Genomic DNA, 16,167 nt, shown 5'->3' with positions numbered 1-16,167 from the left:
CAAAAAACTGGAGATCCATTTGCAGAAAAATGAAACAAGATCTGTACCTCACACCATACACAAAAATGAACTCCAGATGGATCAAAAACTTAAATGTGAAACCTAAAACTACAGAGTTCCTCAAGGAAAAACTAGGGGCAAATTTAGGGACCCTAATATATGGCATAAATAGACTATCAAGCATAACTAAAAATGCACAAACAGCAGAAGAGAAACCAGATGATTGGGACCTTCTACAAATCAAATTTTTATGTGCTTCCAAAGACTTCTCCAAAAGAGTCAAAAGAGAATGTACAGATAGGGAAAAAATATTTGGTAATGACATATCTGACAAGGGACTTATCTCTAGAATTTATAGAAAACTCCAACATCTCAGTAACAAAAAGACAAACAATCCAAATTAAAGAATGGGCAGAAGACATGAATAGACACTTCACCAAGGACGATACTCAAGTGCCCAACAAACATATGAAGAAATGCTTATGATCATTAGTTATTAGAGAGATGCAAATCAAAACAATGAGGTACCATCTTACCCCAGCACTGGTAGCAAAGTTCAACAAGACAGAAAATAACAAATGCTGGCAATGATGTGGAGAGATTGAGTCTCTGATGCACTGCTGGTGGGATCATAAAATGGTACAACCATTGTGGAAAGCTGTATGGCGATTCCTTCAAAAGTTGGAATTAGAAATACCGTTTTACCCAGGCGTTCCATTATTAGGTATATATCTTAGAGATGTGAGAGCAATGAAAAACACAGACATATGCACATCCATGTTCATTGCAGCACTATTTACAATAGCCAAAAGATGGAAACAACCTAGTTGTCCATCAACTGAGGAATGGATAACCAAACTATGGTACATACACACAATGGAATACTGTGTAATGCTAAAGAATAATGTAGAATCTGCAAAACACTGCGTAACATGGATGAACTTGGAGGACCTTTTGCTGAGTGAACTAAGTTAATCACGAGGGACAAATATTGTATTAGTCCGTTATTGTAAAAGTCAAGGAAAGGTTTATCTATGGAAGGAAATTTTCTTTGTTGGTTATCAGGGGTGGGCAGGGAGGGGAGGGAACACTGTTAGATGGATAGAGATAAGTACTGATTTGGGTGAAGAGAAGGGATATGTACCAAGTGTGAGTGATCTATATGATGGCACTGAGGAACAAAAAGACATAGAGAGGTACATGGGAAGTACAGACAACAAAGATGAACCCTTTTGCACATATAGTACTGTGTTGTCAGTGAAGGCAAACATGGGTATCCAGGTGGATTGATGGGTGGACAGGCTGAACTAGTAGGTAAGTCTATGAAGTCGGAGTGCACCCAAGAACATGTTTAGGGTTGGCAGACAATGGTCCTATAAGTTTATGTGTATGATATGAATTCCCAGGTATAAAGTAGAGCTGACAAGAGGCAAGGTGGTAGTCACTGCTTGGTCACAGCCAGCTACCCAAATGACTGAGTAGTTGAACCTGTGGGCTTGGGACCATAGTCACAGGGGACATCAAGCTCAACTGGCATAACATACTCCACAAAACATTGTTCCACCTCCTACTTTGGCAAGTAGCAACTGGGATTAAAAGCTTGCAAGCAGCCATCTAGATGCAAAGATGGGTCTCTCCTTGTCCAGAGCAAAGAAGAATGAAGAAAACCAAAAATTCATGGATACAATCAGTCTTAGTGACTGGTACACCATCCAGTATGCAGCTTATATGACTATGAGACCAGAAGAACTAGAAGGTGCCCAGCTACCAATGTCAACCACTTGGAAGAGGATCTGAGTAGGAGATCCTAGATAGAGAGGGAGTACAATGTGGACAAAACTCAAAATCATTTGGATAAAAAAAAGGGGGGGGGACCAGTTTTGCTGGTCTGATAGAGCCTGGTGGAACCACTGAGACTATGGCCCTTGGCTGCCTATCAGGTCTGGAATTGAACCCACACCTGTGTCTTCCAGCCAAGCAAAAGACAAGCATATGAGTTGAACATTTACCTGAGATAGATACACTCCTTGGGGAGAACAATCATAGGAGAGAGAAGGTCTGTGGATGCACAGGGAAACAGCTCAGGGGGCAGGAGGGCATGAAGGGATGGACAGAGGGAAGAGGTAATTATTGGGAGGAAGTAGGAGGGGAGCTGTTGCATTGTGGTAAATTGTGGTCAATGTCACGAGACAAAGTGTATGTGAACTGCTGTATGGAGAGTGAATTTGCTCTGTAAATTTTCACCTAAATCACAAAAAACAAAGCAAAGCAAAATAAAACAAAAAACACCTTATGAATAACAGTGAAACATTGTCTGATGCATTACTGACGTATTACTGATGTTGTGCTGGAAGATGGGCTATGACTGGGAAAAAGCTACATCCTCAAAGCAGAGTTGACCTTAATGACATGGATGGACTAAATCTTTTGAGGCCTTCATTTGGTGATGGAGTGTGACTTAAAATGGGAAGAAAGAGCTGCAAACATTCATTAATAATCAGAACCTGGCATGTATAACATATGAACCTAGGAAAATTGGAAGGTGTCAAAGAATGAAATGGAACTCATAAAGATTGAATCCCAGGTATCAATGAGCTGAAATGGACTGGTATTGGCCATTTTAAATCTGATAATCCTGTGGTCTACTATGCTAAGAATGACAAATTGAAGAAGAATGGCATTGCATTACTCATTAGAAACAACATTTCAAGATCTATCTTGAAGTACAATGCTGTCAGTGATAGGATAATATCATAAGTCTAAAACGAAAAGCAGTTAACACAACTATTATTCAAATTTACAGACCAACTACTAAAGCCAAAGATGAGGAAATTGAAGATTTTTACCAATCTCTGCAATCTGAAATTGATTAAACATGAAATCAAGATATATTCATAATTACTGGTGACTAGAATGCAAAAGTTGGAAATAAACAAGAATCGTTGGTAACTGGAAAATATGGCCTTGGTGTTAGAAATTATGGCAGAGATTACATGATAGAATTTTGCAAGATCCACAACTTAATCATTGCAAATACCTTTTTACAACAACATAAATGATGCATATACACATGGACCTTACCAGATGGAATACACAGGAATCAAGGTGACTACATCTGTGGAAACAGGCAATGGGGGAGCTCAATATTAGTCGAAACAAGGCCAAGAGCTAACTGTGGAACAAACCCATCAATTGTTCATATGAAAGTTCAACTTGAAGCTGAAAAAAATTAAAACAAGTCCAAGAGACCCAAATATGACTTGATTATATTCCACCTGAATTTAGAGACCATTTGAAGAATAGATTTCATGCGTTGAACACTAATAACCAAAGACGAGATTAGTTGTTAAATTAGTTACATGAAGAAAGCAAAAGGTCGTTCAAAAGACAGGAAAAGAAGAAAAGACAAATATAGATGTCAGAAGAGGCTCTGAAACTTGCTCTTGAATGGAGACTAAAGTGAATGGAAGAAATGATGGGGGAGAAAAAGAGCTGAACATATTTCAAAGGACAGCTCAAGAAGACAAAGTAAAGTATTATAATGAAATATGCAAAGACCTGGAATTAGAGAACCAAAAGGGAAAACACACTTGGCATTCCTCAAACTGAAAGAACTGAAGAAAAAAATCAAGCTTCAAGTTGCAATGTTGAAAGATTCTATGAGCAAAATATTGAGTGATGCAGGAAGCATCAAAAGGAGATGGAAAGAATACTGCTTTGGTTACTTCATGCTGCTCTAACAAAAAATACCACAAATGGAATGGCTTTAACAAACAGGAGTTTATTCTGTTACAGTTTTGTAGGCTAGAGGTTTGAGTTCAAAGTGCCAAGCTCTACGGGCTGGGTGAAAACTCAACTTTGGGCTTCACCTCTGCCTCTTGCTCCTAGCCCACTGGAGCTGGAGGCTTCTTCATTCAGGCAGCTATTGGCTGCTAAGGTTGACAAGTCCAAGCCCGACAAATAAAAATGGCACTGTCCCAATGTTACCAAACTGCATGGCAGGCCATTGATTCAAGTCCATTAGGAGTCCCAAGACTGGCAGACAACATGGCAGGCTGCTGACCACATGCAGGATTCAAGCATGCCCAAAGCTACAGACCATTCCTGAAGCTTCTCCTTACACACTGGGAGCAGACCACATCCCTAAGGTAGCTACTCAGCTGCTCTCAGTAGATTCCACCGTGGAATCAGTCTCATCATGAGGAATAGTACATCCAGCTGCCCAGCCACTCCAAACCAGGACCAGCCAAGTTGACACATAAATTTAACTACCACAAATACATAGAGTCACAGTATGAAAGATATTAGTCTGTGCTCAACAATTTCAGGAGGTAGCATATGATCAAGAACCAAAGGTGTTGAAGGATGATCCAAGCTGCACTGAAGGAAAGGGTATAAAACAAGGTTCCAGGAATTGATGGAACACCCCTTGAGATCTTTCAACAAATGTTGATGTTTCCAGCAGTGGTGGAAATGCTTATCTATTTTTGCCAAGAAATTGGGAAGACAGCTATCTGGCCAACCAACTACAATAGATTGGTATTTGTGCCCATTCCAAAGAAAGGTGATCCCACAGAATGTGGAAATTATCAGACAATATTATTAATATCACATGCAAGTAAAATTTTGCTGAAGATAATTCAAAAATGGTTACAGCAGTATATTGACAGGGAAATTCCAGAAATTCAAGCTGGATTCAGGATAGGACATGGAATGAGTGACATTATTGCTGATGTCAGATGGATATTAGCTGAAAGCAAAGAATATCAGAAAGATGTTTACCTGTGTCTTATTCAGTATGCAAAGGCATCTGACTGTGTAGATCATAACAAATGAAAACTCCAGAAGACTTAATTGTGCTCATGAGGAACCTGGACATAGACCAAGATACTGTCATTCAAAGAAAGTAAGGGGATGCTGCATGGTTTAAAATCAGGAAGGGTGTGCATCAGGCTTGTACCCTTTCACCATGCTTATTCAATCTGTATGTTGAGCAAATAATCTGAGAAGCTGGACTCTATGAAGAAGAGCACAGCATGAGGATTGGAGGAAGATTCATTAACCATATGTTATATGCAGATGACACAACCTTGATTGCTGCAAATGAAGACGACTTGAAGCACTTACTGATGAATAGCAGAGATTACGGTTTTCAGTATGGATCACACCTCAACATAAAGAAAACAAAAATCCTCACAACTGGATCAATAATCAGCATCACGATAAATAGAGAAAAGTTTGATGTCAGGGATTTTATTTTACTTGGATCCACAATCAACACCCATGGAAACAGCAGTCAAGAAATCAGACATCTCTTGCTCTGGGAAAATCTGCTGCAAAGATGTCACTCTGAAGACTAAGGTGCACCTAACTCAAGCCGGATGGGATCAATTGTTAGAAGGGATATGTCCCTGGAGAAAGATATCTGTCTGGTAAAGTAGTAGGTTAGCGAAAAAGGGAAAAACCCTCAAGGAGATGAATTGACACAGTGACTGAAAGGATGGGCTCAAGCATAACAAGGATTGTGATAATGGGGCAAGACCGGGCAGTGTTTTGTTTTGTTTTACATATAGTTGCTATGAGTCAGAGCTGACTTGATGATGCCTAACAACAACAGCTTAGAGTTTTGCTTACTTTTGCTTGGTAAAGAAATTCATATTACTCTGGTTCATTTAGATGATTAATCATGCCGTACTATTATATCATTAGCATTAACATCTGAGGCCATTGTAAATCCACCAGATAAACTCAGCATCCCTGTCTTCCTTCTCCCTTGGGCCTAAAATAGACTGATTATGATCATTACGAATAATCAGTATAGTCATGACTTCAACATGTGAAAAAAATCTCATAATTAGATCAGAAAATTATGACATTTAATACTTTCAGTTTTACATGATTTCAATTCTTTGAAAGCATGAATTTAGGGCTGTGGATGTTATTCAAAGAGAATTCCATTGGGAAGACACTTACATGGTTTTATTATATTGTTGTTGTTGTTGTTATGTGCCCTTGAGTCAGACACGACCCCTCCTTGCGTTTCCGAGGCAGTATCACTACGGAAGTATAGACAGATATAAAAAAACCAAACCAGTCTCATTGCTGTCGAGTTGGATCCGACTCATAACAACCCCTCCTTGGGTTTCCAAGGTAGTATCAGTACAGAAGTAGATTGGCCAACCTTACTTCCGAGGAGTGGCTGATGGGTTTGAACCACCAGCCTTCTGGTTAGCAGTCAAATGCCTTAGGCACTATGCCACCAGAGCTCTTATAGATAGATATACAGGTAAAAAATTAAATATTGAAGAGTCCCATTGTAAACTGTTGTAAAGGGAAGAACATAGGAAGCACATTGTGAATCTCGTGGTTTGCTGATTAACAAGTACGATTAACAAGTTTTCCTTTTAAAACGGGTGGAATGCTTATCTAGAATATACGCAAAACTAGGTTATGAAAGTGCAACTTATGGACACTTTTACTTGCCCTTTAATAGTATGTAAATTTGCCCTCACTTTGAAATGATTGAATAAACTATTCACAACAACTTCTTCATCATAATCACTTTCATTTGCTGGAAGTGCAGCTTTTAAATCATTGAAAAACTTCAGGCCTTTTCTTGCACTAACCAAAACCAAAACTAAACTCACTGCCATTGAGTCTTTTCCCACTCATAGAGACTCTAATGGACAGAATAGAACTGTCCCACAGGGTTTACAAGCCTGTAAATCTTCATGGAACCAGATTGCCTCATTTTTCTCATGTGGAGTGGCTGGTGGGTTTGAACTGCTGATCTTTTGGTTAGTAGCCAAGTACCCTAGCCACTGTACCACAAGAGCTCCTTTCTTGCATTAAATTAAGGCTAAATAAGAACCACATGCACTTGTTCTTACTTACCTACTAATTCTTAAAAACACAGGCCTGGGGACTGCCTGTACATGGTTTTTCAACCTGCTACATGACAAAATTATGGATCATAGATACTTTATGTGAGTTTTTAACATAATACATTTTCATAATAGTAAGTTCATAACTAATATCTATTAACCTTTCTAAAAATGCATGTAAACTAGATTTCTGTAGTGCACACCAGAGTATACCATAGTGCTTCTTACTTTTTACCATTTTTTCAGCTGAGGTCAAGATAGTTGGAAGACCTTATTATATTAGCTCTTTTAACACATTCTATTTAAGTACTGGGAGCTCTGGTGGTGTAGTGCCTAAGGCATTTGACTGCTAACCAGAAGGCTGGTGGTTCAAACCCACCAGCCACTCGTTGGAAAGAAGACCAGACAATCTACTTCCATAGAGATACTGCCTCAGAAACCCAGGGAGCGGTCACTATGAGTTGGATTTGACTTGACAGCAGTTAGGACTATAATGAGCTTTGGTGATGCAGTACCTGATGCATTTGAGTGCAAAGCAGAAGGTTGGAGGTTCAAACCCACCAGCTGTTCCTTGGAAGGATGATAGGGCAATCTACTTCCATAAAGATTTACAACCTTGGAGACCCAACAGGCATTGCTATGGGTTGGAATCAACTCTATGGCAGTGGGTTTATTTAAGGACTGTGGGAGCATGTCTGATGAACCCAGTCACTTTCATGTGAAAGTTAATCCTACTATCCTCAAATACAACATGAAGTCGTTGTTCCCTCAAATATGGATGGAGTCCCAGATAATGTGGAATTCTTAAATTTGGTAAATCTGAGCTACTATAATTATAATTCTAATCTTAGAATCATGTAGTTCTGACCACAGTAAAGTTGACAGGACAAATAGATTAAAATCTAACTGTGAAACGTCATAGATTTGCCTACTTATCTCAACCATCTAGATCTAATAAAGCTTTTTCTATCAAGTTGTCTGGTTCTTGTCTATGAAACAGTCTTAGTCTATCTCTCATTAGATCATTCATTAGAACACTTATCCTGTTCCTGTCCCCATCTGACACTTCCAATCCGTAATTTCTAGTTCCCTAGTTGTCTGCCTCAGTCATGGCAGCCTCTGTCCACCAATTTAAATTTCCTGTTGCTGTTCTCTCTGGGTTTATCTACTCAGAAAATTCATTAGGGAATGCAATTTGGCACTTGTTTATGTTGTTTCCAGTCAGTCTGATGTGGCTGGCAGAGATACTTCATTTGTAGTTCTTATGCAGATGATTTGGAAAGCTGTAAGACTCCTAAACAGACATTTTTGGAACTATTGTAAAGCAATACTTTACTGGCAGACAATTTCTAATCAAAATTCCACTATGAATTAGATGAGGTGTTAGAAACTGGGAAACTTGTTTCTGATTAACAGATATTAGGTTGCTATTTTTGTGTTTATTTAGCTCCATTTCTTTTCTTATGGAAACCTACAGTTGTTCTCTCTCTCCTTTTTTTTCTGACAAGATTTTAAGTGAAAAAATTGAAGGCACAGCACAAAATTTCTTGCAAAGAAACAGATCACAGACAAAAATTATATCTGTGACAATTTTATCTTTATATAAATGGAGCAAGAGCAATTCAGTTCAGCTCCTCAATTGTCAGCTCTTAGCTAATGGGAATAACTATAATTTGAAGGGAAATTTATTTTGGGATGAAAGAGCATATTTGAAGAAATTTCATTTTAAGTATTTATCTACAGTGGGCAAAATGTACAGTAAATGCTTTTAAATCAATAACTTTCAAAAGTGGAAGATGCTTCAGCAATCACAAACCAAAACCCACTGCCACTTAGTTGATTTCAACATATAGGACAGAGTAGAACAGCTTCATAGGGTTTCCAAGGCTGTAAATCTTTATGGAAGCAGACCCATCTATCTCCTATGGAGCTGCTAGTGGGTTCGAACCACTGGCCTTTTGGTTAGGAGTCCAGATTTCCTTTCAGCAATCATACAGTCCTATATAAACACTTGCTTTACAGATGCATGAATCCTGTCTTCAACAAACTCAGCAAGCAGTCATCTAGTTTGTCCTAAGTACCTACCTGCAGATAATGGAAACTTGTGAAATGCATGTTTTGTATAGAATATAATTCATGATGTATGTACAATAATTTTTTAAATGCAATTTTGCTATCACGTACTATCCTTACTACTAAAGCAGAAGTTCTCAAACTTTCATGCACAGCAGACTCACATGAATGGTTTGTTAAAGGACCCTGAACCCCAGTGTTCTGATTCAGTAGATCTCAGGCAGGGCAGAGAAAGTGCATTTCCAACAAGTGAGCCAGCTAGCCTTGGGCCACACTTTGAGAAATACTGCTCAAGAAACAGGTATGTGACCATATCCACACCCTTAACTTATCTTTTCCCATTGTTCTACTTCTAACATGGGGTCCATAGGTGGCACAGAGAATTAAGCACTTGACTACCAGTTGAAAAGTTGACAGAATCCACCAGAGGTGTCTCTGAAGACAGGATTGGCTATTCTGCTCTAAAAGGTCATGTTGTTGTTGTTGTTGTTATGTGCCCTCGAGTCGGACCCGACTCATACTCCTAGAAAATCCTATGGACCACAGTTCTATTCTGCATATATCAGGTTGAGTTGGAATCAACTCAACAGCAACTAACAACAGCAACTTCTAGCATTTCCTCTCTGGTTGAATCTGGCCCCACATCAAGTATCTATGATGACTCTTTTGTACTTTGAATACTCATTATTTTATTTTATTATTTTTTTTTTTGTTTTGATCTTACTCTCCATACAACTCTCTAATCCTCAGTTATACCAACCTCCAACTTTTGAGAATGTTCAACTAGGATTACTAAAAAATGACAGGATCATAATATAACATTCATTTATTTAACACATACTTTTTGGCCTGATAGCATGTACTAATATCATTGTTCTAGGCCCTGAGGATAAGATAGACAAGGCACCTACTCTTCTGGATCTTACATTTAGTGATGGCAGGGGAAACAAACATATAAACAAATGATTAAACAAGATAATTTCAAATACAAGGTGGAGCAAAATAAGGCGATATGAATCAGGAAAATGAGGTGATGGGTTATTTTCCAGAGAGATAATGGAATGCCTCTCTGAATAGGTGATAATTTAACTAATACCTGGGTTATAGGAACATAACTTTTTGTTTAAAATATAAAAATAATGCAAATGAACCTCAGTTGTCTTCTTCTATAGAGATACTTCTATTCTAGGATATCCAATTTTCTTATTTTTTTAATCTTGATACTTAGCTCTTTACTCTTTTCAAATATCCTTCTAATGTACTTTGTTGAGGAGGAGACCCTTTGAGATAATTTGGGAGCTCTGGTAGCATTAGTGCCTAAGGCACTTGACTGCTACCCAGAAGGCTGGTGGTTCAAACTCACCAGCTACTCCTAGGAAGGAAGATTGGGCAATCTACTTCCATAGAGATACTACCTCGGAAACCCAAGGAGGGGTCTGTATGAGTCAGATCGCACTAGATGGCAGTGAGTTTGGTTTAGTTTTTGGGAAAATAGCCCTTATCAGAAGTTTTATGTGTCTTTTTTATCTTTTACACTAGAAAGATGATCTGTATATTCACTAATGTTCTGATTTTCTACCACTGATGTGGAAGAATAAGTTGTCTTCTTTTCCATAGGTCAGCCAGGCACTTATGCACTGATCTTTTTTCTTCTCATCTTCATTTTCAATACTGTGCACCATCAAGTTTCCCTCCTAAATTCTTCTTTTTCATTTTTCTCTCCAGTTTACAAACACAATCTCCTGTATCTTCTTTGTTTCTTTCTCTTTCTCTTCCTCCTTCCTTCACTTTCTTGTCTCTCTCTCATCTATCTACGATCTCTATTCTGCCCTTGAATTTGCTATATTTGTCTACCATTTTATCACTTTTTCTCCTTCCCCAAAACCAAGAAGTGGGAAGAGCTAATTTTGGGGAGTCAGAAAGGCCTGTGTTTAGAATCCCACTTCCAGAAATTGCTGTTGGAATTGAGGCAAGCTAGTTTCTAGATTAGGGGTTCTGGTAGCATAGTGCCTAAAGCACTTGACTGCTAATCAGAAAGCTGGCAGATTAAACCCACCAGACTCTCCTTGGAAGGAAGGTTGGGCAGTCTACTTCTGTAGTGATACTGCCATGGAAACCCAAAGAGAGGTCGCTATGAGTCAGGTCCGACTCGAAAGCACATAACAACAAGAGCAATAAGTTTCTAGATTAAACTTCCTAAAACATAGAACTGATTATGTATCTACTCTGTTAAAACTCTTAACTAACATCTGATTGCTTTAATTTTGACTCAAAGTGGGGATCTGTTGGTGCTTTGGATGGTCTGTCAGGTGCAGCCTCTGGAAGCAAACCCAGCAAAAGCAGGAAACCCAGGAAACAAATAGAATTTAATATTCTATTTGTTTAATTGGGAGCTCTGGTAGCATAGTGGCTAAAAGCACTTGACTGCTAACCAGAAGGCTGGTGGTTCAAACCCACCAGCCACTCCTTGGAAGGAAGGTTGGGCAATCCTACTTCCGTAGTGATACTGCCTCGGAAACCCAAGGAGGGGTCGCTATGAGTCGGGGCCGACTCGACGGCACATAACAACAACAACAACATTTGTTTAATATTCTATTTGTTTAATATTCCCAGAGAGAAAAACCACAGTATGCTTTGACACAAGGCCACACAAGGGATTGCAGCCAAGGAAAAATCAACAACAAATAAACTGTAGGAGGGGACTTAGGTATGGCAAGAGGAAGTCTCGATGTCTGATCACGCTGAAGTATTATGGGTCAGTTTAAAGATTTCCAGGCTTTTAGTGTGAGAAAAGGGGCAAATTTTTATCACATGACATATCTGGAACATAGCTAGGAGGGGCAAGGAGTAATTATGGCAGTTGAAAGACTAGGTTACAAGATAGTAAGAAATTTTATCAACTATATGGTACATGGCCAGGAGAGCCAGTTAGAAACTACAACTGTTGACTGAGTGCAAAGACAGGAATGGCCATGTTAGAAACTAGGTGAAAGAGCAAGTAGGGGCAATTAATGGATGCCAAGGCAATACATTACGTATTAGCCTTATGACACCTATTTCTTATCATAAGTGTTCAGTGGACTTGGTTTTACTTTTCACTATCGCAACCTACTTTTCCAATCTCATTTTCTATTTTTCCATTCTCAAAAACTGTTAGACCAAATGACTTTTCTCTCTTCATTTTATATTTTCATATTTCTGTATCTAAGTGTATACCGAGACATTGTTTAGCCCCAATGTGCCATTTTCTTAAAATTCTAGGAGTTTCAAATTCTACCAACAATTTGTTATAAGCACTCACACCTACCCCTCGCAAAATTCTATTTCAAATTAGAAGTAATGTATTCTGATTTTAAATACCGTAGCATTTGTTCTGCAGCATCTTACTGATGATCAATTTCTACCTTAAACATATTTGTGTAGTCATTGTAATTGCCCAACAAGTGAACAGACTTCTAACAGAAAAAAAAAAAAATGTTATCTAATTCATCATTGTAATTTCCCAAACATCTAATACAGTGCCTAGAATCTTCAAAGTCCATGGTCTCAAAGTGCAGACCCTGGACTTGCAACATCAGCATCACTTGGAATTGTGTTATAAAGGTACTGAGTCAGTCAGCCAAATGATAGACAGGACTTTCAGGTGAGCAATAACACTAGGGAGGTTGCACGCCTTGGAACCATCAACCATATGAGATCAAAAGGGTAGTATTTGCTCAGGGATAAAGCTCAGACATTAGAAAGGGATAAGAAGGAAGGAAAAATGGAAATGGTAAACACAGTGAGGAAGTGGGAAGAATGCTGTACACTGTGGGGATTGTAAACAGTATCACAAAACAAAATGTGTATGAATTGTTGAATTGAAAACCAATTTGGTTTGTAAATTTACACCCAAATCACAATAAAAAGGTTTTTTTGCTTCGTTTTGTTTTGTTTTTTAAAAAAGAAAGGTACTGAATCAGAAACTCAGGAATGTTGTTTTAACAAGTCCTCTAGGTCATTCTGGTGCTATGTAAAATTCGAGAGCTACTCCTCTAAACATTTAGCAAATACTTGTTGGATAGATTTGTGAATAAATAAATTATGAATACATTTAATTATTTTTTTTAAGACAGTAACTAATTATTTCTGCTGGAAAAGCCATCTTGCTGAGATTAAGGCATTGAATTATGAAAAGCCTTAAAAATCTACTTTGTATCAGTGCTCTCCAACATATCTCTTTTCTCTACCAGGTTCTCTTAATTTGTATATTACTCATTTCTGGAAATGTGAATGCTGAAATTTTTTGTAAGTATAGGTAAGCATCATTTAATGCCCATTTGGACAACATTTGACAGCATATACATCTGTGGTCCCATGAGGTATTTATTTACTTAAAACGAAAAAGCAGCACTTGTTTTGTTTACGATTACTTCTTAATGGTTTAAAAAACCCAAACTCAGATGCTTGTTGCCCTGGAACATGGGTGGTATACAAGCAAGTGAGACAGAGGACAGGGCTCTGGGCAGGGGCTCTCAGGTTTTGCCTGATGGGCAGGCGGCAGCGGAGATGGTGGTGGTGCCAGCGCTGCCCTGCTTCTGCTTCTCAGGTAAGGTAGAGCAGCAGGCAGGGCAGGACACTCTCTGCTCCCTTCCTGCAAGTTTCCTCTTGCTGGGCTCTGGGCGGTGGCTGTCACCACCAGTTCTTCTAGCCTCCATCAGTGGCTCCAGCAGCTCCAGTGATGGCAGCAGTAGTGACCAGGACAATCGGACCTGCACTCCCATTAGGATTTAATATAGGGTTCACACAACATTCAAATCACATAATATCTTATTTCCCAGAAAATATTGTGGATGTTAAGCAATGCATAACTTTCTTTACAAGTAAAGACCCAGATTTTATATCAGTGGTGAATAAATAGTATCTTGAACAAGGGTCACTTGAACTTTCTTTTCTTTTTTTAATCAAATACAGCACTGTTCAGTGCTTCTTGAATTTACTGTGTATGTTGAAGATCTTGTTAAAATCAAGATTTGATGCATTTCTGGTGTGTGATCTGAGATTCTGCATTTCTAACAAGCTCCCAAGTGATGTTATTGCTGCTGGTCTGGGAACCATATCATGAGGAAAAGGGTTATGGTATAATATGATTTCAAGTCTAACAGGCCAATTCAATTCACTGTGTAAATATGTAAAGAACTGGAGATTTGGGGCAGATTATCTTTTGTGCACTTCAGTTTTTCCTTCACCAGTGAAACATAAATATCATATTGAACATTTAGTATGACATCTTAGATATAATAAGTACTCAGTAGAAGGTAGCTATTGTTATTCAAATAAAAAATAAGTACAAAAATTAAAAGCAGTGTCAAAATATTAAGGTTCTCTATCTGGTAGCAGTAGCTACAGACTGGGATGCAACTGGTTAACTCTACTCCTGATGTGTTTGCTCTGGAATGTGAGGGCAATAAAATTGAGTTCTGCTGTCAACAGTTTTATAGCTTCAGCAATTTCAGCTTGAGTGTCGCCATTGACCTGCAGCAGCTGAAATCACAGGTGCATCTTCCTGAAAATTGAGCCCTTCTTCTGGCAATATCCTGATTATCAATTGTTCCTGACAGAACAAAGAAAGCTGAAACCAATTTGAAGAAAATGTTTTGACTTCTTTATTGTAAGAAAATTTTTATACTGTATTCCATCTCAATTACATGTGAACATTAGTTACTGCAATTTAAATAACAAATCTGTCATTAAAGGATTTCTCATTAAAATCAGATATCACCTAAAGAATTTGGTGTACTTATCAAACTTAATAACATATTGTTGAAAAAAATTATTTAAATCACATAACTTAGTAGGAAAGCCTTTCTTTTCAATTTACAAAATCAAAACAATAAATCCAATGGAATATTTTACTATTTATTTTTTACATTTTATTGTACTTTAGATGAAAGTTTATATAGCAATTCACGCACAAATTATTCTGTGACATTGGTTGCTCTCCTGAAGTGTGTCAACACTCTTCCATTCCCACCCTTCTCTATTTCCATCCCTCCAGTTTCCCTGTCTCTCTTTGCCTCTCATCTTTGCTTGGGGCAGATGTTGCCCATATGATCTTATATGTGTAGTTGACTGACCTAAGAAGCATATTCTTCATGGGTGTTATTGTCTATTGTATAGACCAACCTATTATCTGGCTAAAAGGTGACATCTGAGAGTGGTGTCAGTTTTAGGTTAACAGGGTGTGTCAGGGTGATAGTCTCCAGGGTTCTTCCAATCTCTATCATTACAGTAAGTCTGGTCTTTTTTTATGAAGACATTTTTTTTTTCTACATTTTTATCCAATCCTAACCAGGACCTTCTACTATGACCCTGGTCAGAATGGTTGGTAATTGTAGTTGGGCAATATCTAGTTCTTCTGTCTCTGCCTAGAGGAGGCTGTGGTTCATGTGGGCATCAGTCCCATTAAATAATTGTTTCCTTGAGTCTTTGATTTCCTTCACTTTCCTTTTATTCCAGACAATAAGAGACCAATAGTTTTATTTTAGATGGCTGCTCACAAGCTTTTAAGACCCCAGATGCTACTCACCAAGCTAAGATGTACAACATTATCTTTACGAACTATGCTATGCCAATTCGTCTAGATGTCCCCTGAGGCTAAGGTCCTTAGTCTTCAAGACCAGTAACTCAGTCTCACCAATGAGATGTTTGCACATGTCTAAAAAATTTCCATAGCTGTGTGCCCATGTGCTATATCATATATATGAATATACATGCAGTACATACAAATATATATATATGTATATGTATACACATATATGTATATATGTGTGTATATATATGTATACACATCCACAACCAAACCCATATATACTTTTGCATGCTCTCCCACATATCATACCCCATCTTTATAAGATGCATATGTACTTATGAACCATTTGCACATTTTTTATTGTTATTACTGTTGTAAAAATGTTGGAAAACAAGAAGAATCACTGGTAATTGGAAAATTTTGCCTTGGAGATAGAAATAATGCTGGAGATCACGTGATAGAATTTTGCAAGACCAACAACTTATTCATTGCAAATATATTTTTCAACAACACAAATGGAGGCTATAAATGTGGACTTTGGCAGATGGAATACACAGGAATCAGATTGACTACATCTGTGGCAAGAGGCAATGGAAAAGCTAAATATCTTCAGCCAAAAGAAGGCCAGGAACTGATTGT

The sequence above is a fragment of the Orycteropus afer genome, unplaced genomic scaffold (genome assembly GCF_000298275.1).
Source record: "Orycteropus afer afer isolate SDZICR_OR568_19922 unplaced genomic scaffold, OryAfe1.0 scaffold00579, whole genome shotgun sequence".
NCBI classification, from domain to species: domain Eukaryota; kingdom Metazoa; phylum Chordata; class Mammalia; order Tubulidentata; family Orycteropodidae; genus Orycteropus; species Orycteropus afer.
This window is presented reverse-complemented; position numbering follows the sequence as displayed.